The 25,398-nt window shown below is 44.2% G+C and overlaps 1 long non-coding RNA gene across 1 annotated transcript in view; it reads right to left on the reverse strand.

The window, feature by feature from the left end:
* Positions 1-8,815: 8,815 nt before the first annotated feature.
* Positions 8,816-25,398, reverse strand: part of LOC102965862 — a 142,180-nt gene continuing 125,597 nt past the window's right edge. The window contains exon 6 of the long non-coding RNA XR_006211471.1: positions 8,816-9,199. This is a non-coding gene — a long non-coding RNA (uncharacterized LOC102965862). The remainder of the gene's footprint in view (positions 9,200-25,398) is intronic.

Raw genomic sequence — 25,398 nt, forward strand, 5'->3', positions numbered from 1 at the left:
AGTCTCTTATCAGCCAAAAGGCCTGACCAGATAAATGAATGGAATACCATGCAGCCTTCCCAAAAAGGAATAATGGGGAACTATATCCAGGGTGTAAAAAAGGTAGAGGGCAAGGTGTATGATGTGCTATCCTTTATGCTTTAAAAAAAAAAAGAAAAGAAAAAAGAATAAATAAATAAATAAATAAGTGTAAAAAACCAAAAAAAAACCATAGGCCTATGTTTGTAATTGTGTAGAACATCTTTGAAATGATTCACAAGAAAGATGGGGGGTGGGGGAGACGGGAAAGTGGGTGATGGGCATTGAGGAGGGCACCTGTTGGGATGAGCACTGGGTGTTGGATGGAAAACAACTTGACAATAAATTATACTAAAACAAACAAAAAAAGAGAGCGCCTGGGTGGCTCAGTCCGTTGAGCGTCCAACTTTGGCTCAGGTCGTGATCTCATGGTCCGTGAGTTCAAGCCCGGCGTCGGGCTCTGTGCTGACAGCTCGGAGCCTGGAGCCTGTTTCAGATTCTGTGTCTCCCTCTCTCTCTGCCCCTCCCCCACTCATGCTCGCTCTCTCTACCTCTCTGCAAAAATAAATAAACTTAAAAAAATTTAAAAAAATAAAATGGGTAATAGTGTTTGCACTGGGAGGAGAAAGCAGGTGACTGGAGAAAGGAAGGTAAGAGAAATTCATTTGTCACGACCACCTCCTCCTACATATCTTTTATAAAGTGTACGTAACTGCCTTTATTATTTAATCAAAAGTTGATTAAGTGCTTAAAAATTCCTTTCCTGTGTTAAAAACGCAGGGTAAGGGGCACCTGGGTGGCTCAGTCGGTTAAGCCTCCGACTCTTGGTTTTTGACTCAGTCATCACCTCCCGGTTGGTGAGTTCGAGCTCTGCATTGGGCTCTGTGCAGACAGGACGGAGCCTGCTTGGGATTCTCTGTCTCCTTCTCTCTCTGCCCCTTCCCCACTCATGCTCTCTCTGTCTCAAAAACAAATAAATAAACATTAAAATGTATATTAAAAAAAACCACAAAATGCAGGGGGAAAAGTATGTAGGAACCGTCTCAAACGATGGGAAGGGTGTATTTGGGTCACCCGGGCAGGAGCCATGGCTGAAATGATCGAGAGGCAAAGCGGAAGTCGAGGACTTGAGGCTCCTCTTTGAGGTCGGCAGCGGGGCCCCAGACGAAAGCAGGGAGACGCATCTGCTAACAGGATTCCTGTCTCAGGGGTGCCCGGCTGCCATCCAGCATCCAGCCGGCACTCGGAGTCTGCCTTTATTGATAGATGAGTAAGATTGAACATGGCACCTGTGTCCAGCGAATCCCCTGGCACCATTTAACCAACACTTAGAGCAGCTGCTTTTGAAAAATTACCTTCGGACTGGGCCCATCCTAGCAGAACGACATCATCACCTTGAGTACTTCTCCGGTTCCCAAGAAATGAGGATTTTTTTGCCCTGCCAGAGGAGACCTGAGCCGTATTTTCTTTGAAGTCACTTCTGTCGCTTTCTTTTTATTTCCTCCGCTGCCTACCTTAGATCACAAGGCCCGTGCTATCGCCATATCCTTCCAAGGGATCTCGGCGGCCCCCTTTGAAGGACTTCGGCGGCTTCTCCTTGCCCACAGCTCATTCATGCTCAGCAGTATTTACGAGGCTGCTCCCAGTCTGCTCTCACCCACTCCCGCCCATCTGTGCAAACCTACTGGACTTTTCTCCAACCACATCCCCATAACCTTCCACCTCTTCGAACCATGGCTCATGCTCGTCTGTTCATCACCTTCTTAGTGAACCACCACTAATTTACCAACGCTCGGATCCAATGTCACCTCCTAGGGAAGTACTCCCAGCCCTACCAGGCCACCTGAGGGATACCTTCTTCCTGCTTCCAGGCTGTAGGAAGCTCTATTGGAGAACTTGTCGCAATGCTTTATTATCTGTCTTACTCATTTCTTCTTTTTTAAAATGTTTCTTTATTTATTTTAAGAGAGAGAGTGCAAGTGGGGTAGGGTCAAGGAGAGAGGGAGACAGAAAATCCCAAGCAGGCTCCGTCCGCACGATCAGCACGGAGCCCGACGCAGGGCTTGATCTCAGGAACCGGGAGATGGTGACCTGAGCCGAAATCAAGAGTCAGACGTTAACTGACTGAGCCATCCAGGTGCCCCAACCTTACTCATCTCTTCTGAACATTGTTTACTTTTATATCCACAGTGTGCAGGTAACACAGCTTCTAACACATAGCGAAAGCTCGGTAATTTTCTTTCTTATGAATGTGTGGATTCTCTGTTTGCAGTTTCCGGACGCTTAATTCAACACTCACGTTGTACTTAATCCTCCGATTTTTAGCCTCTTGCTTCAAGCGTTGCTTCAAACATACCCGGAGGAGAGCACTGACGGCCTGTCCCACTGCAGCTCCTGCTGAAAGACATCTCTCATCCACGGAAACGTTTCCCCCAGGTTAGCTGCCCTAGTATGGCTAGAGGTTCCTCACCTCCACGCTCCCGTTCACTCTATTCGCCTTGCCGACATTCTCCACCTGTACCCACTAAAAAGTCAAGACGTGATACCACAACACAGCCACCAGAATCGTTAAAATGACAAGGGCTGTTGAGAGTACATGTTGACAAGCGTGTGGAGCGACCAGAACTCTCATTCATTGCTGATGCACGCGCAAGCTGGCGTGATCGCTTTGGAAGTCGTTTGGGCTAAATACAAATTCTCGTGATGCACAGAATCTGCTCCTAGGTATATACCCAACAGTCCCTATGGGACATGAATAAGAATGCTCATAACAGGGGTGCCTGGGTGGCTCAGTCGGTTAGGCGTCCGACTTTGCTTCAGGTCATGATCTCATGGTCCGTGGGTTCGAGCCCCGCATCGGGCTCTGTGCTGACAGCCTGGAGCCTGCTTCAGATTCTATGTTCTCCCTCTCTCTCTGCACCTCCCCCGCTCATGCTCTGTCTTACTCTGTCTCTCAAAGATAAATAAGTGTTAAAAAAATTTTTTTTTATGCTTGTAATATTGGGGACCCTGGGTGGCTCAGTCGGTTGAGGGTCTGACTTGATTTCGGCTCAGGTCATAATCCCAGCATCTGGGAATTGTGTCCCACCTCGGGCTCTGTGCTGAGCGTGGAACCTGCTTAAAGTTTCTCTCTCTCTTACTCTGCTCCTTCCCCCACTCTCTAAAATTTAAAATAATAAATTAATTTGGGACACTTGGGTGGCTCAGTCAGTTGAGCATCTGACTCTTGGTTTCAGCTCAGGTCATGATCTCAGGGTTCATGACAGTGCAGAGCCGGTAGGCTTTTCTCTCTCTCTGCCTCTCTCCCAGTCTCACACTCTCTCTCTCTCTCAAAATAAGTAAATAAACTTAAAAAATAAGTTAATTTATTAAAGATTAAAATAAATTTAAAAAAAGAATACTCATAACAGTGCCTCGAAATAGAACCCCCCCCCCAAATGTCCACCACCAGTAGGTTGGAAGAAATGTGGTTTATATTCACACAATGGAAAACTACACAGCAGTGAGAATGAACCATGACTGTGCAAAGCACCACACAGATGGACCTCACAGTGTGGAGTGGAAGACACCAGACACAAAAGACACAAGCATTTACACTCTACGACTTAATTCACATAAAGTTCAAAACCAGGCAAAACCAGTCTCTGGTGATAGAAGTCAGGATTGTTGGGGGCCCAGTAACTGGCAGGGTTGGGGATCGGGGAGCCTTCTGTGGCCCTGGTGAATGTTCTATTCCTTGATCTGGGTTGTGGTTACATGCCTTGCCTTTTCAAGACTCATTAAACTGTACACTTAGGTTTTGTGTTATGTTTGGGTAAAACTGAAAATAAAATCACCCCAGCACCTGGTCCACGCCTTCGCATAGGGGAAGTTCTCCGAATGGTCGGTGGTCAATTAACTAATGGAATTCTCCTTCCCGCTAAGTGCCTAAGTGCCTTTGGGGGGCAGGCTCAATCGTTTTGAATTATACTGAGACCACCAACATGTTTAATTTGACCTTAACGTCTCTACATTTGAAGAGCTGAAACGAAGACCTCTAGTAACCAGACCCTTTCACCCGGTTCTGTGCACAGCGGGGGCAGCGTGAGGATCTATTTCCCTCTGCTATCCTCATTCGGGATGGGAGCTGTTGGAGAACAGATCGCCTCTACTCAGAGTGTGTTTTCTGGGGTGCTAACAATGCCGTTCGCTCATCTTCCTTCAGAGTATAATCCACAAACCAGCCGCATGTAGGGTCACTTGGGGGCTGATCAGAAATGCAAACAAATGAGGGGTGCCTGGGTGGCTCAGTCAGTTGGGTGTCCCACTTCAGCTCAGGTCATGATCTCGCAGTTGGTGGGCTCAAGCCCCGTATCAGGCTCTGTGCTGACAGCTCAGAGCCTGGAGCCTGCTTCAGACTCTGTGTCTCCCTCTCTCTCGGCCCCTCCCCCGCTCACGCTCTGTCTCTCTCTGTCTCAAAAATAAATAAACGTTAAAAAAAAAAAAGAAATGCAAACAAATAAGCTTCATCTTCAGGCCAAGCAAGTCAGAATCTCAGTCGTGAGGCCCAGAATTCTGTGTTTTAATAAGATTCCCTGGTGTATTAATGGTGTCTTTTATTTTCTGTAGTTCCGATGCTCTGACATCTGGGGGCTTGCCGAGTCTGGAGGGCCCCTCCCAGGGCTAGCCAATCCCCAAAGTGAATGGGCAACTCGCCCCCAAGCTTGCTTTTCAGTTACAAACCAACCAGTCCAGAGCCCGCACCCCAACCACCTTCTTTATGGGGCTCTCATTCTCCAGGCCACTATTCTAATCACTGCACTAGGGGAGAAGGTACCAGACAACTAGGGATGGCCCCTTTGCCCCAGAGACCACTGAAATTACCTAACTAAGTGTAAGCCTTTTTACCCTGGTTCACCCCTTCCTTTCTGAGGAAACACCTAAAACTAGCCACAGCTCTCCCTTCTCTCTCTGACCAGTGACTGACCTTGGGTATGTCCCCCACAACATGGTGTACTACCTCCTTCTCAGGGGAACTGTGAGTAATAAACCATTCTTTTGATGGCAGTCATCTCCTGATTCGTTGGCCTTACAATACTACAAACTTTCTATTAATAAACTGTATTTTAAAACACCAGAAGATTTAGGGGTGCCTGCCTGGTTCAGTTGGTAGAGCATGTGACTCTCGATCTTGGGGTCGTGGGTTTAAGTCCCACAGTGGGTGGAGAGAGTACTTAAAAAGATAAAATCTCTAAAACACCGGAAGATTTGTATGCACGTTAACAAATGAGAATTAGGGGCGCCTGGGTGGCAGGCAGTCAATTAAGCATCTGACTTCAGCTCAGATCATGATCTCATGGTTTGTGAATTCAAGCCCCTCATCGGGGTCTCTGCTGTCAGCACGGAGCCTGCTTCAGATCCTCTGTCCCTTCTCTTTTTCCCTCCCCTACTTGTGAAACTCTCTCTCTCTCTCTCTCTCAAAAATAAACATTAAAAAAAAAAAGGCATTTGAGAAGTAGAAATTCTCTCCTACCTCTTGCAAAAGAGCTACCTAGACCACAGCTTATCCTGAATTCACATTCCCTCCAGAAATAGGAATAAATCCCACCAGGGAAGGAAGATTACCCTTTCCCTCCTGAGCATGGCATGAGGTCATTTGTCATTCCCAAGTGTCTCAGGTGGAAAGATGGGGGACACTGACATGCAGGTGATTTTCCCAAGCTCCTGTCCCAGTGTTGATAGAGCCTAGGTGACCAGACTCCTGGTCCCAACCCCAGCAGCACAAACATAATCACAGAAGCTACCGCTTGTTGAAGGCATTCTAAGTGCTGGCTAAGAAATTAAGCTCTTTTTTCAGAAATGGATTATCCAATTAGCACCATGATAACCCTGTTGGGTAGGTATCCCCATTTCCACAGGAGGCACCGGAAGCTCAAAAATATTAAGTGACTTTTGTTTATAAATCCTGTTAGAAGCACAGTTATTATTCAAACTACTTCTTTCTGATTCCAAAGACATAGCTGTTAATGACTACAAGATGGATATAAAAATTGAAGATGCTTTCAGCAGAATAGCTTGGAAATTAGATACGGAATTCTAATGTACCATTGCAGATTTTGAAATATGACAGTCATGAATTTTCCCATGATACTCAATGTGGAAAACTGTAATATTTCTTCATTTTTATAAATCGGATTAGAATCTGGTTTACGGCCCTCACACGCCAGACTCCACATGGAATTCAACATCAAGTAACAATGGAAGATTTCTTCCCTATTCTGTTGGGTCTAAAAAAAATGGGGGAGGAGTCTGGTCTTTAGAGTATTCTGGTATCTGATGCCCCTGAGAGTTAATGTGCTTTCACTGTCTATGGTCTTTGTGTTTCCTAGTCAGTTTCACCGGCCTTTATCTTCTCCATCCGGGCTTTCAAGGTGCCACCAAACCACATTCCTGCGAGGTCTTGCTACCTCTGGGTTGTTGCATCCAAGAGGACCCCCATTCCCGAGGCACGCAAGGCTCTTTTGCCACATTCTTCTCCAGGTCAATTAATTCTTCCTCTGCAACTGCACTAATCTGCAACCTCTCCCTTCCACGGGCTTAATGATGTCAATCCCCGTCAACATTTGCACACAGAGTCTTTAGAGTTGACCCTCTGGCTTTTCAGTCTTCCTCCACATTACAAAGGAAAACAAAACAAAATGCTTGTTATGGCCCTCACCCAAGGAAGCTCAAAGCTAAGAGAAATGAAAGAACTGCTTTCTTTCTTTTTTTTTTTTAACTTATTTATTTAAATTCAAGTTAGTTAACATACAATGTAGTATTGGTTTCAGGAGTAAAACCCGGTAATGGCTCTCATTCTTACCTAAGTGGTCATTAACTTGGGGCCAGAATATTAGAGCTAAAAGCAAAGCGACTCTTTTTTTAACTCTCTCTGAGATCCCCCTGAGATAGGTTCCCCAGAATGAAACCCTCTGGAGGCCAGCAAGTAAATCAGCAATGCATTATTCTTTTCTTTACCTTTCAAAGCCTAACCCAACGGTGTCTCTTCCATGAATGCTTCCTTGATTATCATTCTAAACAGAATCATTCTTTCCTCTCCCTGTTCTCACAGCAATTTGCTAAATGTCTGCCTTATACCGTGTTAACTGCATTCTGCTTTATCTAATACAAATTTTTAAAGAAATGCCGGCCACATTTCCTAACTGGATAATTTGGAGTATAATGGTACGGCAACAGCTTTATCTAGTTCCAGCAGAGACAGAGGGAAAAATTCTTTGGCTTAATAGTCTTAACCATGAGTTGAGAAAAGAGAATCATAAATTTGCCCAAGGTTCAACATATTTCTCAAAACTTTATTGAGCAGAGTAACTTTTGCTGGCTTCAGAGTGATGACAGTCACTCGGGGTAATTTAATGCCAAGTTCTCTTACTTAAAAACTTAACTTGGACATCAACCAAGTCTATAGAGTTGCATTCTTAGAGTGCCAAAGTACCTCAACCGCTCTGGGAGGGGAGTCTGTCCCTAGGAAATGGTGCAGAACAGCCCAAACAGGAGGGTGACTACCCTGCTGGGTGCCACAGGCTGTAAATCCAACCTTGGGGCTGCAAAGTGCATCGTGGGATGCCAGCTAGCTCAGAGATGCAATCTGGTGTAGTGCAGACAGCACTCAGCTGGGGATCCGAGGCATAGGATGCAAAAAGGAGGCATACCCGTGGACCCTTAGCCACCTGCTATATGCATATGCCTCATGGATGTGTTGACTTTCCACTCTGTAATGACCACCTTGGCGCCTTGATCCTTGTTCCTTGTATGTCTTTTTCCCACAGTCACAGCCTCTTGGCTCTCACCTGTGGGCTCAGCTCAGGTCTGTGACCATGAATTCTAAATCATGCAGGATTTAAGGGGTCACATTTAGTCTTCTTCTCGACATGGCATCGCTAGACTATCACTTTGCTCCTTGACACGAAGCTTCTGGAAATTCCAAGCCCACTTTTTAACCTCGTCTGGATCAATTTTGCCTCTTTGCCAAATTCTGCAGGAGCATTTCTGGTCCCTAGAGATGAATTCACTGCTTGTTTTCATGGTTCCATCCCTGAACCTCACACTTAAATTTGAGATTCCTTTACCAACTAGCCCCTGGCATTCTCATTCCCTCCTTGAACATTAGCATATGGCCCTCTGCCAGATTTCGAGGTTGCTGAGCTCTGCGGGGTGTCAGAAAACTCAGGCACTACCTCTGGTCACTCCTCGGTGCTGTTTGTCGTGTTGCTGCTGCTTGTCTGGGCCTCCATTTTCCTACCACCATGATATTCTAGACTCTTTCATGAACGCACGTTCCCATGGCCTCCTGCTGTTGCGTTGGTTTCCAATTGGCTGCCCCAATTGGGCAGATCTTTCCGTCCTCAAGATATCAGCCCCCACTGGTCTGACTCACCCCCCACCAGCAGCCAACACCTGGTTTGGGTCGATTTTGTTACATTGGTGTTTTTCCAAATAATCTCTGCAGATTGTTGGTAGACATAACATACACAAAGAGTTCTATAGTTAAAATATATTCTTTTTAAAAAAAATTTTTTTTTAACGTTTTTATTTATTTTTGAGACAGACAGAGCATGAGCAGGGGAGGCGCAGAGAGAGGGAGACACAGAATCCGAAGCAGGCTCCAGGCTCTGAGCTGTCAGCACAGAGCCCGACACGGGGCTCGAACCCACAAACCGCGAGAGCATGACTTGAGCCAAAGTGGGATGCCTAACCCACCGAGCCACCCAGGCGCCTCCACTTGTTCAACTTCTTAAAAACTACTTAATGTACGTGCCTCTCCAGTCCTACTTCTGCTTCACAAGGTGATTGATACGCAACTGTGTACATTATCATCCACAATGGCTAACGCTACGCTTCATTTACTGAACATTTGCTCTCCACTCGTCGCTACTCTCAACACTTCTCCCGTATCACCTCTTTTATGACGACAAACCCATGATGCAGGCGTAATCGTTGATTTGCCCCCCCCCCCGTTTTACAGAGGGGGCTACGGAGGCACAAAAACAGCTAAATATTAACTTACCAAAGTCCACCAGCTGATTCAACTGAGATTCAGGCCGAGGTAGTTGGACTGCGGCGACATCGTTCTCAATCCCAGCGCTGTAATTTACTCATATAGCGTAAATAAACAGACATTCTTGCCCTGGTGGCGCTTATATTCCTAGTGGGAGGAAACAGGCAACAAATAAATAAGCTTAGGTCCTGCAGGGATGAGTGCCATGGGCAAAATTAAAGCAGAGTATAGAATATGCGAATGTTACTCTTCTACAGGGTGGTTCGGGAAAGCCTCTCTAAGGTGACATCTGTGCAGGGGCGCCTGGTGCCTCCGTCGGTTAAGCATCCGACTTCAGCTCAGGTCATGATCTGGCGGCTCGTGGGTTCGAGCTTCCGATTCTGTGTCTCCCTCTCTCTCTGCCCCTCCCCGACTTGTATGCTGTCTCTCTCGGTCTCTCTCTCAAAAAAAAAAAAAAAAAAGTGAATACATGTTAAAAAAAAATTTTTTTAAGGTGACATTTGTGCAGGAGGAAGTGATAAGTGAAGGGAAAAGCATTCCAGGCAGAGGGAATAGCAAGGGCAAAGGCTCTGAGGCAAGAGCGCTTTGGACTGTCCACAAAGTAGCAAGGGGCCAGTGTGGATACAGCAGAGCGAGTAAGAAGGAGTAGAGTTAGCAAGATTCAGAAACACAGGTCATGTGGTGGGGATGGGGGTGGGGGTCGTCAACACGGCTAAGAAATACAGATTTATTCTGCAATGGAAAGTTGTCGGAGGGTTTGGGGCTGAGGGGAGACATTCTGACTCAGATGGCAAAGGCCTTCTAGCTTCTATCGGGGGTGTGGGGGGAGGCAAGGAGAAGGCACTCTTGCCTTCTGTATGTAAGTAAACCTGCCTGTCGCCTCTCCTCAGAAAATAAGGACACAATCCGATATAATCTCCCCCCCCACTTTTTTTTTTTTTTGACCCGCCACAGAACTTCGAATCCGATTCAGGACGCTGTTGAAGAGTTCTGGTGTTTCAGAGGGGGCAAAAGGACTCAAAGGCCCATGTTTTCGCTCTTGTACAAGGAGAATGTTCGAAAATAAATACGGTTGGGCCTGTGCTTTTGTTCCTGAAAAATATGGGTCCAAATATGGGTCCAGGCTGCTACTAATGGTGGCAGGAGAAGAGACAGAGAGAGCTATTGAAAAGCAAGGTTGTTTAGTAGCTAAAAATGGCTGGTTTAGAAATCCCGCAACAGCACAGGGGCCCTCTCTTAGGAAAGGAGAGGCAGCCACAAAGCCACTGTCAGGACTTCCGACATCAGGCTGGGCACTGTGGAGACCTGGATGTTTCCATGGCAACTCTCTCCGCACAGTTTGGCTGGACCAGCTCTCGCCTGTGACTCAGGGCATCCGTGTGACTCAAGCTGCTTTCCGCACTGCATGAGGCCACTCGTCAAGATTACCCCAGGGGACACTGTTCTCTGTGACGAAGCCAGTTACACAGGGAACAACAGAACTTAAGAAGGAGTGGCTGGCTACGCGTTTTCTTAAATACTTGTGTTGTATTTATCTTTCTAATGTTATTTACTTCGATCCTAGTGGGTTTTTCCCCCTAAGTCTCTTTGTAATTTATGTGCCTTTAGATACAACAGCAAATATACAACAGAAGGGAAAAATAGGAAAATTAGACTACATCGAAATTAGAAACTTTTGTGTTGCAAATGATACCATCAAGAAAGGGAAAAGCCTGCAGGATAGGAGGTAACATTTACAAATTGCCTATCTGATAAGGGTCTTATCAGACCTTTATATAAAGAACTCCTACAACTCAACAGTAAAAAGACAACCAAACCAAAAAATGGGTAAAAGATTTGAATAGACGGTGGTTAATTCTTCACTCCCTTCACGATTTATGCCAAGCCCCCATATCACCTGCACAGCTAGCTCTTTGATAGTTTCAAATAATTGCCTCATTTTTACACATACATAAAGACGGAGTTGATTTCTTTTTCTTTTTATTTTTTTACATTTATTTATTTTTGAGAGACAGAGAGAGACAGAGAATGAGCAGGGGAGGGGCAGAGAGAGAGGGAGACACAGAATCCCAAGCAGGCTCCGGGCTCCGAGCTGTCAGCACAGAGCCCGTCGCGGGGCTCGAACCCACAAACCGTGAGCTCATGACCTGAGCCGAAGTTGGACGCGTAAGTGACTGAGCCACCCAGGCACCCCAAGATGGAGTTTTTTTTAGGGAAAATAATGGATAAGGCAGGAAAAGTACACAAAAAGCAGGAAGGGCTATGGCCCCTGGGGGGAAAAATACATGCTCTCTTTAGAGGACGAAGCCTGGAATTGCCAAAATATGGAGAGAAAAGTGGGTCTGTTGTTTCTCATCTCAGGGAATTTAGAAAAACAGCTAAGGGATATGCTGAGGGGTAGCCAGCCTGGAAAGAAAAGAGGAGGGTACTGGGCCAGTGGGTGTGTAAACGTAAGAGATCTGAGAATAGTATGCAGATCAGTGAATTTACTTTGAAGATGAAGCAGTGAGGACTGAAGGGAGGGTGGACCCTGGGAGCAAGAAGTTCCTGTGCAATTGTAGAGGCTACAGGAGACACTGATCTAGAAGCTCAGTGTGTGTGGGTAGTTTGATAGCGAATACGCTGAAGATAAGGACATGGCAGCGTAGAAGGTTCCGAAGAGGGCTAACTTAGAAAGTCAGCAGGGGGAAGGCTTAAGGCAGAGATGGGCTGACAGATGGGAGAGAAGGTGGAAAGGAGCCCCCGTAGGTGGGTCATGATATCAGAAGGACCACAGGAGGAGCGGATGGGGGAGAAGAGTAGGCGGTGAGCATACCAGGCGCCATGTAAAGGATGAGAACGTTGCCCTTCCGAGCCTTGATAGCGAACACACAGGGTCAGTCAGTATCTGGTGGGTGACATTGAGAAAATGTATTAAAGTTATCCCGCATGTAGGATGCCTGGGGGGCTCAGTTGGTTCAGCATTGACTCTTGGTTTTGTCTCAAGCCATGATCTCATGATCTCCCTCTCTCTGAAAAATAAACACTAAATTTTTAAAAAATATGTAAGTAAATAGACATTTAAAAAAAAGAATGAAGACTTAATTCACCTTTCAGCTTCTGTTGTCTCACCTTTAAAATGAGGATAATATATAGTTTTCGGGGTTGTTAGGACTGGAAAAAAAATGGGCACAGAGGATCTGGACCACAACAGGGGCTCGATCTCTTGGAACTGGCAAAGTTCCGTATCTTACTCTGATACAACGTTTAAATGTTTAGGTAACTGAAGAATTCACGGACGACTGGACCCCAACAAACTTCCTCTAGGAAGAAGAGGTCAAAGGAATGGACTTGGATTCCTTGCTGGGTATAATTACCACACTAATGCATGTGAAGCCGTGCTCGCTGGATCATGGTGTGTGCACACATTTATTGCATGTGGGCTAATTTTATTATTTTACTAATTTATTTATTTTTGAGAGAGAGAGAGAGAGAGAGAGAGCGCACGAGGGGCAGAGAGTGAGGGGTAGAGAGACAGAATCCCAAGCAGGCTCCATGCTGTGGGCAAAGAGCCCAACATGGGGCTCGATCTCACCAACTGTGAGATCATGACCTGAGCTGAAATCGAGAGTGGGACACTTAACTGATGGAGCCACCCAGGTGTACCCCCCCCCCCAACCAAGGCTTCATTCTTAATAAGCGGCAGATTCTGAGGTTCAAATCTAGCCCCACCACTCTGCCTCTGCTTTTCCCATTGGCCAACGACTTCTGAAAAATCTTTCCCTGAAAAAATTTCATGCCTTGAAAAAACACAAAATAGTTTTTTTCAGTTGGCTTTCTAGTTTTCTAAAAATATCCATTCTCAGAAGGGCTTAGAAAGTATAAGGAACACTGTTAATTGCTAGCTGGTACCCATTCTCCTTTCTTTCTTCCCAAGAAAATGCCAGTTCTATGTACTGAAAGGGCGGGCCTACGCCGGCCGACTCCATCTTGTTCCGTGTCCTCCACCTTGAGTGACTATGTCCCCGACGCGACCCCTTTTCCGGGAAAATCACAGAAACCTCAGACCGCGCCTCCTCCCCTCGAGTAACCTCCCGCTCACCCGTTCAAACTTCCTGATCAAAACACGCCCAGCGACCTGCGTATCAGGACTCGACCCTTCCCCAGCCAATCGGCCGAGGCCACGACCCTTCCCCAGCCAATCGGCTGAGGCCACAGCCATTACCTCACCAACTGCCCCTCGACCCCTATAAAACCTTTGTGCTTTTGAAACTCGCTCTCTCTCCCTGGTATCTCACCGCTGCGTCGGTGCAGGTAGGGGATTGAGCTCGAGCTAGCTCGAATAAAGGCTCTTTTGCTTTTGCATCGGACTCGGCTCCCTAGTGGTCTTTGGGGATCACGAATTCTGGGCATAACAGTACGTCAACAATCATGGGTCTCAGGAGAATCCGGTGCTATCCTCAGTTCCAGGAAGTGGTCTGATTAGGCAAAAGGTAAATCCATCTACCATGCCAGTGACTGGTTCTGGAATGAGCATGTGCCCTAAGTCTGGGCAAGAAGACAGAAGGAGAGACCTGCCGGAAACTTCTGGAAGACTTTTCTTTGTTCTGAAAAGAGCCCCGGGGAAGTCACTTGCTCTCCCAACGGTCACGAGCAACCTACCCGTAGGCTTGATTGTTGCGCCAGCCATCCTAAAGCCACAGAGGGAACCAGTCTTAGGATGAGACCCAAACTGTGGCTTACAGAGCAGAGACACGGAAGTCAAGTATGTGGTTCCTTGAAAACATGGTTGGGCCACTGATCAAGCAACACCGAAGGCCACTCAACACTTGGACCTCACCTTTGTGGGCTAGTAACTCGTGTTTGCTGAACACAAATCTATTCAATAACTTCTTCAAGCAACTGGAGTTCACCTTTCTGTTTTTTACAGCCCCCACCCCACCAATGGGATGCTAACAATAATACAGCCAAAATAGCAGGTCCGTGGTGGAAAAAAGGAGACAGGCAGGCAAAACGTAAAGCTGGAAATATAGCATCATCCTCCAGATGAAGGATGCAATTTTCCCTGGGGTAAGTAATCGCACCATGTCTTTGGTGCTAACTGTCTTCATTAACTTAAATCAGTGATTCTCCAAGGTGTTGTTCTGGGCCACCAGGCTTAGCAACAGCTGGAAACTTGCTGGCAATGCAAATTCTGGGGCCTCACCCTCGCCCTGGTGAATCAGAAATTCTGGGGATGGTCGCCCGACCATCTGTGTTTTAATAAGCCCTCCAGGGGATTCTGATCCTCAGGTGTGAGATTCACTTCCCTGTGTACCTCAAGGTGAATTTGCCTGAGGAGTTCTCAGTATTCATGATTAGCACTTGATTGGAACTTGGAATTTAGAGGTTGCCATTTTTATCCCAGGCTCTGAATGTCCGGGCGGGCGACGTAAACACATGCTTTCGGGGTCTTGAGTCATTGAGCAGTGCTTCTGGCAAAGTGAATTCTGTCCTTGTTGACCTGAAGCCAATTTGGGGTTGATTAAAACTCCCTTTACTGCTGTTAAGAAACCAAACCTTAAAAAGAGCTGGTCCGCCCTGCAGAGTAAATATGAACAGTTTTATTTGGTACAGGAGGCACATAGAGAAATGTGGTATTTTCTAACTCTTTAAATTGCCACTTCTGGAACGTTTTAAATGTAGTTCTGGGCTGGCTCCGATTTTTAATTAATGTGTTTTTTTTTCTGGCTCAGTAATTTTACAGTTTGAAAAACAAAATTTGTTTAATATGCAATCGGGGGGGGGGTGGTTAATGCTCTATCCTGGATGAATATTTCTGTAAGCAACCTGGTCAGGGACAATAATTTTAGCAGTATTCTGGGAGCGATGAGTATCATTAACACAGTGTGATCGTGTTAAAGGAAAAGTGTCTTTCACTCAGGGAATCTAACATGTGGTTGGTGTCTTGATAATTAACCCATTGCCCTGGAGAAAAAAAAAAAAGGTAATTAGAAGCAGAGGCAATTAACTTCTTACATCTCCACCCCGGTCTTTGGTCTTCGAAAGGGGATTCCAGAAGGGGTTGAAGGAAATCAAGAGGACAGAAGCAGTTACATTGTATCAGGAGCGCTAATGTGGCTGTTGTGCCAGAGAGTTAGATGCAGAATGTGGGGAAGGGCTCTCTCACTCTCTCTCTCTCTCTCTCTCTCTCTCTCCACCCCCCTGTGCCCCTCTCCTCTGCTTGCCCATGTGAGCGCTCTCTCTAAAATAAAACAATAATAATAACTATTCTTGTGTCTAGAAGCTCTGTGTTTAGGAATTTTTTTCTCATACGGCATGCTTGCCAAAATCTTCAGCACCTGCCACGTTTCTTCTCCAGGAGACCAGATGATAAGATAATGAGGCAGAGCCGGGCTTTGAAGAATTTTCGGTGGGAACCTAGTAGATCTTTGGCCTTTGTTTTCCTGTCTCTAAAATAGGGAAGAGCATGAACACACTGGATGTCTGAAACAGTAATGTAAAGCAGAAAAGCATAGGCTCAATAGAATTAAGGCTTCTTCCTGCCTGGGGTCCCTGGGTGGCTCAGTCGGTTGAGCGTCCAACTTTGGCTCAGGTCATGATCTGGCGGTTCGTGAGTTCGGGCCCCGCGTCGGGCTCTGTGCTGACAGCTCAGAGCCTGGAGCCTGCTCCCGATTGTGTGTCTCCCTCTCCCTCTTTCTCCCCCCTGTTCCCCTGCTCATGTTCTGCCTCTCAATAATAAATAAACGTAAAAAAAAAAAAGAATTAAGGCTTATTCCTAAAAGGACTGAAACTTGAATGAAATCACGATGCGATGCATTCCCCAACTTGAACCAACAAAGATATCAGATACCTAACAACTTTATGTAGGTAAAGTATGGTTAAAATGGATATTGAGACTGTTCTAAATAATGCATTCTAAGTACAAAATGGGAGGAGAATGAGTTACTCCCTAAAAAAAAAAAATATATATATATATATATTATATATATATACATATATATATATATAATATATATATATATATATACTTTGTACGTGGAGAATAATCGCTGTTTTTCCTACAGCCCAAATGTAACAGTTTGCTATGAGAAGTTCAGCACAGCTGTTTGCCTTATTTCTTAAATTTTCCTATTGCTCAGGCTAGACTTTGCCCAGCCTATTGTATCCTTGCATCTGATAGTTTATTGCAGGTAAAACGAGTCCCAAACTATGCTGGACTTAGAGTATCCTACTGGTGGAGGGAAGGGGCTTGCTAGTGATGAAAATCTAGGGGTGTTTCCGGTTTCAGAGAAGCTGAGATAAATACCCTCCACCCTGACTTTCTCCCTGAGAGCATCTATAAAATCTGGATAAAGAGAGCAGGGAGTAGCTAGTCAGGGACTCGGGGAATTAAGTCGCAGGAAAATGGGAAAAGACTAGAATGTGGACTGGTGTATTTCCGTTTTGTTTTTTCTTCTGGGATCCTTCAACGTGGAATCAAGGAAACCTGAAGCCAGTGTGGATCAGTGAAGACAGGCGTCTTCAGGAGAAGCCCCCTAGGTCTGTATCAAGGAGCGGAAATCAAGTACCAAGGAGCAGAAATGAAGTATCTGAACACTCAAGAGATGGGAAATCTTCCATTTTTCTATTCTTTTTTTTTTTTTTTTGAGAGAGAGAAAGAGAGAAGGAGCAAGTGAGCGAGGGGCAGAGAGAGAGAGAATCCCAGGAGGGGCAGAGGGAGAGAGAGAGGGAGGAAGGGGTGAGAGAGAGAAGCAGGGCTCACCCACAAGCGGGACTTGAATTCACAAATTCACGAACCATGAGATCATGACCTGAGCCAGAGTCAGATGTTTCACGACTGAAACACCCAGGTGCCCCCTCCCCCCCCCCCCCGCCATTTTTCTATTCTCTTTAAATTCATTTCTGGGACCCCTGGGTGGCTCAGTCGGTTGAGCATCCGACTTTGGCTCAGGTCATGATCTCACTGTCTGTGAGTTCAAGCCCCGTGTCGGGCTCTGTGCGGACAGCTTGGAGCCCGGATCCTGTTTTGGATTCTGGTGTCTCCCTCTCTCTCTGCCCCTCCCCCACTCATGTTCTGCCTCTCTCTCTGTCAAAAATAAATAAACATTAAAAAAATTTTTTTTCATTTAAAAAATTAATAAACATTAAAAAGTTAAAAAAAACAACAACAAACAAACCCACAATCTACAGAAGCCTGGTCAGAACATCAGCCAGTAGGTCTGCCTTGCAAAACATGTTAGAAGTTCTTCAGACAGAAGGAAAATAACATAGACCAGAAATTTGGATCTATGTAAAAGAAGGAAGACCATCAGGGAATGAATGAATAAAGGTAAAATAAAACACGTATTTTTCTATTCTTCATCGATGTAACGGATAACGGGTTTTTTTAGTAATAATCACAACAATGTATGGATTATCTATGCATATATATTATACGTACACTTATGTACAAGAAAAATAAACGACAGCAAAAATACAAGGGGCCGGAGGGATGAATCAGGAATATTTTTGTTATAAGGTGTTTGCACTACCCACGCAATGACCTGGTGTTATTTGAAAGACATAAAGGAAGAACAACATAAATGGTAAGTATCTGCATAAACATAATGGTCTATCCTTTAAGTTTTTAAAAATATACTTGATGCCTGAAACTAAAAATTATACACACTCTCTGATGGTGGCTTTTCAATGACTGTAGATGTAACACACAACATTTGCAAGATGAAGGGAAGCGTATCATGGGACCTCAATGGTGATAAGATTGATACATTCCATTTGAAATGGTAAAATATGGGGGCGCCTGGGTGGTTCAGTTTGTTAAGCGTCAGACTTTGGCTCAGGTCATGATCTCACGGTTCATGGGTTCAAGCCCCACATCGGGCTCTCTGCTGTCAGCATGGAACCTGCTTTGGATCCTCTGTCTCCCTCTCTCTCTGTCCCTTCCCTACTCTCCCTCTCTCTTCAAAATAAATAAACATTAAAAAAGAGAAATGGTAAAATATATACTCTAAGTAGACTGTGGAAAAATATATATGGATATTTTAATCATGACAGTATCTACTCAAAAATTATACCAAGAGATGTAGTGAAAAACATAGTACATAAATTAAAATGGAATACAAAAACATTCCAGTAACACATAATAAATCAGGAAAGGGGAACAAAGGAATGGGAAAAAAAGGAACAAGCAGAAAAGATAATTAAAATGTAGAACAAAATCCTAATGTACTAATATTTTTCTTTACATATAAATGCATGAAACACATTGATTAAAAGACAAAAAAATATCAAAATAAACTAAACACGGGATTAGATCATGCAGTCTAAAGGACTCAATATAAATATAGTAATATAGGCAAGGAAAAAGCAAACATCTAGAAAAAGGTATACTATACAAACAGTAAACAAAAGAAATCTGTAGTGGCTATATTGGTCTATATAAACTTCAGCACAAAGAAAATTACCAAGGATAAGGAATGATATTACATAACAACGAAAGGACCAGTTCATCAAAAGACACAAGAGTTCTAAACATACATGCATGTAACAACAGAGATTCAAAATACATAAAGCAAAAATTGACAGAACGAAAAGGAAAAAACAGACAAATCTGCAATGTAGCTGAAGAGTTCAGCACTAAGTAATTGATAGAACTGGTAAATTAAAAAATTCAGCAAGAATATAAAAGAACTAAATAATTCCATCAACTGACTGGATCTAATTGACATTTGTAAAGCTTTCCACTCAACAACAGCCAAATACACATTCTTTTTTTTATTCTTTTTTTTAACGTTTATTCATTTTTTGAGAGACAGGGAGAGACAGAGCATGAGTGGGGGAGGGGTAGAGGGAGGGAGAGACACAGAATCCGATGCAAGCTCCAGGCTCTGAACCGACAGCACAGAACCGGACATGGGGCTCGAACTCACGGACCGTGAAATCATGACCTAAGCCAAAGTCAGATACTTAACCAACTGAGTAACCCAAGCGCCCCAGAATATATATTCTTTTTAAGTGCACACGTAACATTCTCCAAGATAGAACATATCTGACTTCATAAAACAAACCATAACAAATGAAACAGAACTGAAATCATACAAAGTATGTTTTCTGCTCATAACAGAACTGACATAGAAATCAATAACAGAAATAGAAAAGAAAAACCTCCAAACACTTGGAAATTAAACAACATACCTCTAAATAAGCAATGTGTCAAAGAGGAAGTTTTAAGGAAAATTAGAAAACATTTTAAAATAAACGATGTGAGGGGCACCTGAGTGGCTTAGTCATTTGAGCATCCAACTCTTGATTTCAGCTCAGGTCATGATCCTAGAGTCATGAGATTGAGCCCATGTCAGCCTCCATGTTGAGTGTGGAGCCTGCTTAAGATTCTCTCTCTCTCTCTCTCTCTCTCTCTCTCTCTCCTTCTGCCCTTCTCCCCCAAATTGCTCTCTATCTAAAAGAAAATAAAAAAATAAATAATGTGAAAATACAAAAGTCAGAAACTACAGGTTGTAGCTAAAGCAGTGTGTAGAGGAAAATTATAGAATTAAATGTACATGCTGAAAAAGAAAAGTTTCAAATCTATCATGAAAACTTCCTCCTTAAGAGACTAGAAAAACAGAGCAAAATAGATGTAATATAAGCTGAAGGAACTAATTGAAAACAGAAAGAATAACAATAGATAAGAATAGAATCAAATGCTGCTTATTTGAAAAGATCAATAAAATCAATGTATTTCTATGAAAACCAATAAAGAAAAAAGAGAGAACAGATACATTACCAATATCAGGAATGAAAGAAATGATCTTCCAATGGCCAGGGAGTCCACAAGTTTGGTAACTTGGGATAAAGCCCTTAAATGCTCATTTTTAGCAACAGGTTGAAATAATCAGAATTGACAACTTTCCAGAGTATATACTATATTAATTAAAATTAGTCCAGCTATGACTGCAAATCAATGTAGCACTGCTTTGAGGAAGGTGGAAATCTGGGACTAGAGTGCCCACGGCTGGATGATGTTCTATTATATTAGTCACTGGCTTCTTTTATTCTTGCTTCTCTACCATTTATGGCTTCTTCTCAAGATCATCTCATGGTTCAACATTAAAAGCAAATCGTTAAATATCTATTCCAACTCACAGGGAGAAGGAAGGAGAGGTAGGAAGCCTATGTTGAAGGACATCCCCCAGTAGCTGTATATTTTTTGCATTTCCCCCTAAAACGAGGCCTCCACACTTGAACTATCCACACTCACTGATCTTGACCTCTCCCCCTCCCAGAGACACATCAGCTCAGATGTAATTCTCATCTAAAAGCAAAGCACTATTGGAGTGTCTGGGTGGCTCAGTCAGTTAAGCATCTGACTCTGGACATCAGCTCAGATCATGATCTCGCTGTCGCGGGATCGAGCCCCGCAGAGTGGGCTCTGTGTGCTGAGCGTGGAGTCTGCTTTGGGTTCTCTCTCCCTGCCCCTCCCCTGCTCGTGCACATGCTCTCTCTCTCTCTCTTTCTCAGAATAAGTAAATAAACATTAAAAAAAATAAAAGCAAGACATTATGCACGTGGGTGCAATTCAAAATGGAGCACGTCAGGGGTTCTCCAAGCTTCTAAGAAACCGAGGAGTCCTGCTCTGCTCCACAACCCTTCCCTCACTTCTCCTGCCTCTTTTTACCCTCCCCCCGCCCAAATGCCTTCACCTTCTCCCATACCCTTCATCCAATCCACCAGCGGTTCCTTTTGAGCGAACCTTCAAAATAAATCTTGAATTCTACCACTTTTGGTCTCTACTCTTATACTTTAATCGAGGCTATACTGACTCTTGGGATCCGTCTTTAATTTTTCATCTCTAACACAGGACTCAAAACTCTCAGAGGTCTAGAACAGGGATTGGCAAACTTTTTCTCTGAAAGACCGGATAGTAAGGATTTTAGACTTTGCAAACTATACAGTCTGCTCCAAGTACTCTGCTCTGCCATTGTAGCACAAAACAAATTGTCGTGGCTGCGGTCCAATAAAACGTTATTTACGAAAACCAGCAATGGGCCACGTTTGTCCCACAAGCTGTAGTTTGCCAACCCCTGGTCTAGACTTTTGCTGTGGGAGCTCCCTACAGCGTGTTTCATAGTCCTGAAAACACGGTGTCCAATCTTCATCATGGCTCATTATAAACCAGCTACTTTTAAAGCTCGTTATTCTGTATCATTTAAAAATATGGCCACACATGTTCTTCCATTTGTTCATAGATCTGGAAACATACATCGCGATGACTTTTTCTGCACAGCACTGCAGTGTAATCATCCTTAATACCTGAAATCAATATCTCTTCATGTCTGACCTTTCTAGGTAACGATCTATGTGACAGAATTGCTCCACAGATACTCATTTCATCCCTACAGGAAAACTAAACACTCTAATTAATGAAGCCTCTAATTAAACCTTTTCCTTCACCCTGAACTTTAGCTGAGAATATAAGGACAGCCAGATTGAATATGAATGAAGCTTGCGTGTTTCCTTCTGTCAGAGAGCATCTAAAGACTCAAAATGCAGTTTGTTCCCAGAACAAACTTTTCCAGGATGAAAAGGAGTTATCCACATCTTCACGTATGGATGATATACATATTTATGGGGGGAAAAAATGAGTAATGGGCTGGAGATAAGGAAGAGTGGAATAAGAATGGAATAAGGAGTGCCATGGTTCATGGGTTAAATCCAACGCAGAGACATGTTGCTTGGCATTTATAGTTGTTTTGAACAATTTGAGCCATCACAAACAAGATCAGAACATTTTGCATTTAAAAATTCAGATATCCAGCTTATCTTTAAAAAATTAAGTATTTCTGGCAACACAAGGACCAAACTATTCCAGAGCAATAATAAGCTAGACCTGAATGGTGACCCACTACTTTTAGATGGAAAGTATTTCCTACTTTCCCACAATCCCCACTACTCCCTATTGTCTACCTAACACTGGAGCAAAGTGCCAGTTGCCAATTATTATTGTCTCCCCACTACATTTTTCCTATAGCAAAGAAATATTTTTTTCTGTGCCCCATTCCCCATGAAAAGCATAAAAAATAGAGGGTTGAGAAGACCATGTCATTTATGGAAAAGTAGAAGTTAGGACTCATTTATGCTGGCTGTCTGGCCACCATAGGCAGTTGAAAGTTTTACTCTTGGGCAGGAGGAAGAGCTCAACCAGGAGGCTGGGGCTGAGTTCTAGTCTTTAGTTCTGAGTCAGTGCAAGGGACCTTCTGGGCAGGGTACATGCCCTGGCTTGCCCTCAATGTGTCCTCCCAAAATAAGGGGCGTTGTATAAGTTAGGGTGTTTTGATGGCAAGGAAAAATAAAGCAATTAACAGGAAGGTATCAGATGCCATGGAATTGATTTGAAAGCGGAAATGATAAGGAACTAAAAGCACTCGAAGGAGCTTGGCAGCAGCCATTGTAGAAGCAGACCCATAATAAGAACAAACATTGGGCAACGGTGCTGGCATGGATGAATCCTAGCCATTTTGTTTGCCTCTGCCTTCCTCATTCACTGTCCAAAGTTCCACTGTGTGATTGGCGATGCTTAGGGGTAGGCGGGCTTTTCACTGGTAGCATTGGGCCAGCAAACAGGGAGAGCTGGGAGAAGGAAATCCAGAGACCCCTTCTATCTTCCACTGCAGAAGAGACACCAAAACCACCCCTGGGGGGGAAGAGGTAATTCCTCGAAGGGAAGTTGGGCGGCTACTGGAGCAGGATAACATATGATGTCCAGGCCAAATGCCGTCCGTTGGATTACACAAAATCTTATACGAAACCTACATCTAAAAGACACAGTGGTTCTGTCTGAAGCAGGAAGAAGATGCAAAGGGTCCCCTATTTACTCTCTGACCCCTCACTCTGCCTTAGCATGAAGCAATTCCACTGACCCAAGATCTCCCTGAAGCTCAGAGCAAAAACCACGGGACAAGATCATCTGTATCATTCCTTGGAGCTGCAATTTTGTGATCTGAATGGCAGAAAAATTACTTGAGTTTCCACCAGTTGGCTGGGCTCAGAGACCCTAACTAGGCGATGTCTACAAGATAAATCTTGATGGCCAACCAAGCCATGAGAATTGTTCCCCTGGGAAGTGTAACGGCACCAGTAAATCATTCTCATTGACTACTGATGAGAGGGACCGGCTTCCAGGTTGCTACTATCCGAGGCAGAAATTGGAAACAATGACCTCAATGTTAACAGCTGAAGGGCTGATCATCGACCCTTGAGCCACCGGATTCCTCCACACGCATGGAATGCCTCCACTGTTGGATTAGAGAACGTCTCTGTGGCCTGCCTCTCTCACACACAACAGTATGTCTTTATCCTTTGTTTAGCATGGCAATGAGAGACGGGAAGAAAACAGGACCTCGTGGCCTCATAGCATGAGACACCGGCAGGAAGAAATGAGGAATGTGAGGAAAAAAAATATATCATATTTACCAAAGATTTGTTTTGAATAACCAAATAATAACCAATAACCCCAAGCCACTTGGGGTAGCAAGCAGCTGGAAGCATATTATGAAACTATTACCATACTGAAACAGAACTACGCTTAACAGCGTACCCAATCATGCAGAAAGCCCCAGTGGCAGAGATCATTAACTCTTTGAAGAGTTTGGAAGAATTTTTTATTTCCATTCTGGAAATATCCCAACCTCACACCATTCTGTTTACTAAGCCAGCGTTTATACAGAGGGACGTTGGAAGCTTGGTTGATAGATCAAAGTTTTCTCCTGCAAACAGTCTTGCGTATTCCCTCGCTTTAATTTGCTCTTTATACGTGAATGTGCCTTACTGTTGCAGGTGAATTACTGGTAAGACACTATAGATCTCAAAGGGAACTGAGCCACTGGTGGAGCTTAGATTTGACACGGCCAGAAGTGTTGTCTCTTACCCAAAGAGTTCAAGTCTCCAGGGAGATACAGTCTCATCATCTCTTCGGAAGTCAGGGACTCCTGACTTCACTGATAGTAAGGGACACTGCATAAGCATCTGAAGAGGACGGGTTTCTGTGATTGATTCTAGGGCTCTGTAACACATCAAGTCTCCCTTCACACGGTCTCCAGGCTGCCCTGTCCAGCAGAATGTGTACGTCAAACGGGAGATCTTAAGAGCAAAGGAGCCAAACGGTCCATCCAGGAAAAACACCTTCAGATACCTGGCCTGTTGTCTGTGTGTGTGTGTGTGTGTGTGTGTGTGCGGGGGGGGGGGGGTGTTTATTAATCTTTCCAGGTGATGTTGATACAACTCATCTCTGGACTAAGTTCTGGGATCCACTGTGTGTAATTGGAGTAATTGGAGAAAATATATATCCATCTATGTAAATGTAGTTGATTAAAGCCAAAGCCACAGTCACAAAACCCAACGTGATGTAAGACACAGAGAGCAGAGGAAAGAGGAAGGCACACAGAGGGCAAACACAGTAACCATCTTGAAACCTGGCTATTCTGATGTCAAATGACCTTTTACTAAGACCCGTTTGAAACACAATCCTCAGTTAACTTGCAAATCTCCCATGTTGAAAAGGCTCAACAGGAAGTATTGAAACTGGGGGTGCCTGGGTGGCTCAGTCGGTTGAACGTCCGACTTCGGCTCGGGTCATGATCTCACGGTTCGTGAGTTCGAGCCCCACGTCGGGCTCTGTGCTGACAGCTCAGAGCCTGGAGCCTGCTTCCGATTCTGTGTCTCCCTCTCTCTCTGTCCCTCTTCCCCTCATGCTCTCTTTCTCTCAAAAATAAATAAACATTAAAAAAAAAAAGTATTGAAACTACATAGCTAACACTTACAGGAAATCAAAGATTCCTTATATTAAATCTAACCTAAATAACAATTTAACCATCTTTCTCACATTCTTTGTCTTTGCAAGAAGGCTCCGCTGTTGGCATTCTTTTGCAAAAATTACACTCATGCTGCATTTGCCGGCATGCATTGGACAAATCATTCCAAGGGTGACTTTTTATCAAATTTGTCAGTGTGCTCTGTGAACCAGAAATCATCTTGTAGAAGGCGGCATGGATGACTGGCTAGTGGTGCATGCTTAAACAGACTGGGGGAACCTTCTAGACTGTTCTTCCTCTGTTTTCTAATTAAGAAATTTCCTTCGAAGAATTAATGGTTTTGCTCCATGCTTTTCAATCCTGGCCATATACAGAAATCTTCTAGGGAGCCTTGAAAAATTCTAAGCCCTTACCTCAGATACTCTGATCCAGTCATTAGTATTTATAATGGTGCTTGAGAGATTCCAGTGTGCAGGCAAAATTGATGACCACTGCTTTAATTAAAGTCTCAAAACTTGGGTATCAGTAACAACAACAAACTCACATTCAGGGAGTATT

Source organism: Panthera tigris, chromosome E1 (assembly GCF_018350195.1).
Source record: "Panthera tigris isolate Pti1 chromosome E1, P.tigris_Pti1_mat1.1, whole genome shotgun sequence".
NCBI lineage: Eukaryota > Metazoa > Chordata > Mammalia > Carnivora > Felidae > Panthera > Panthera tigris.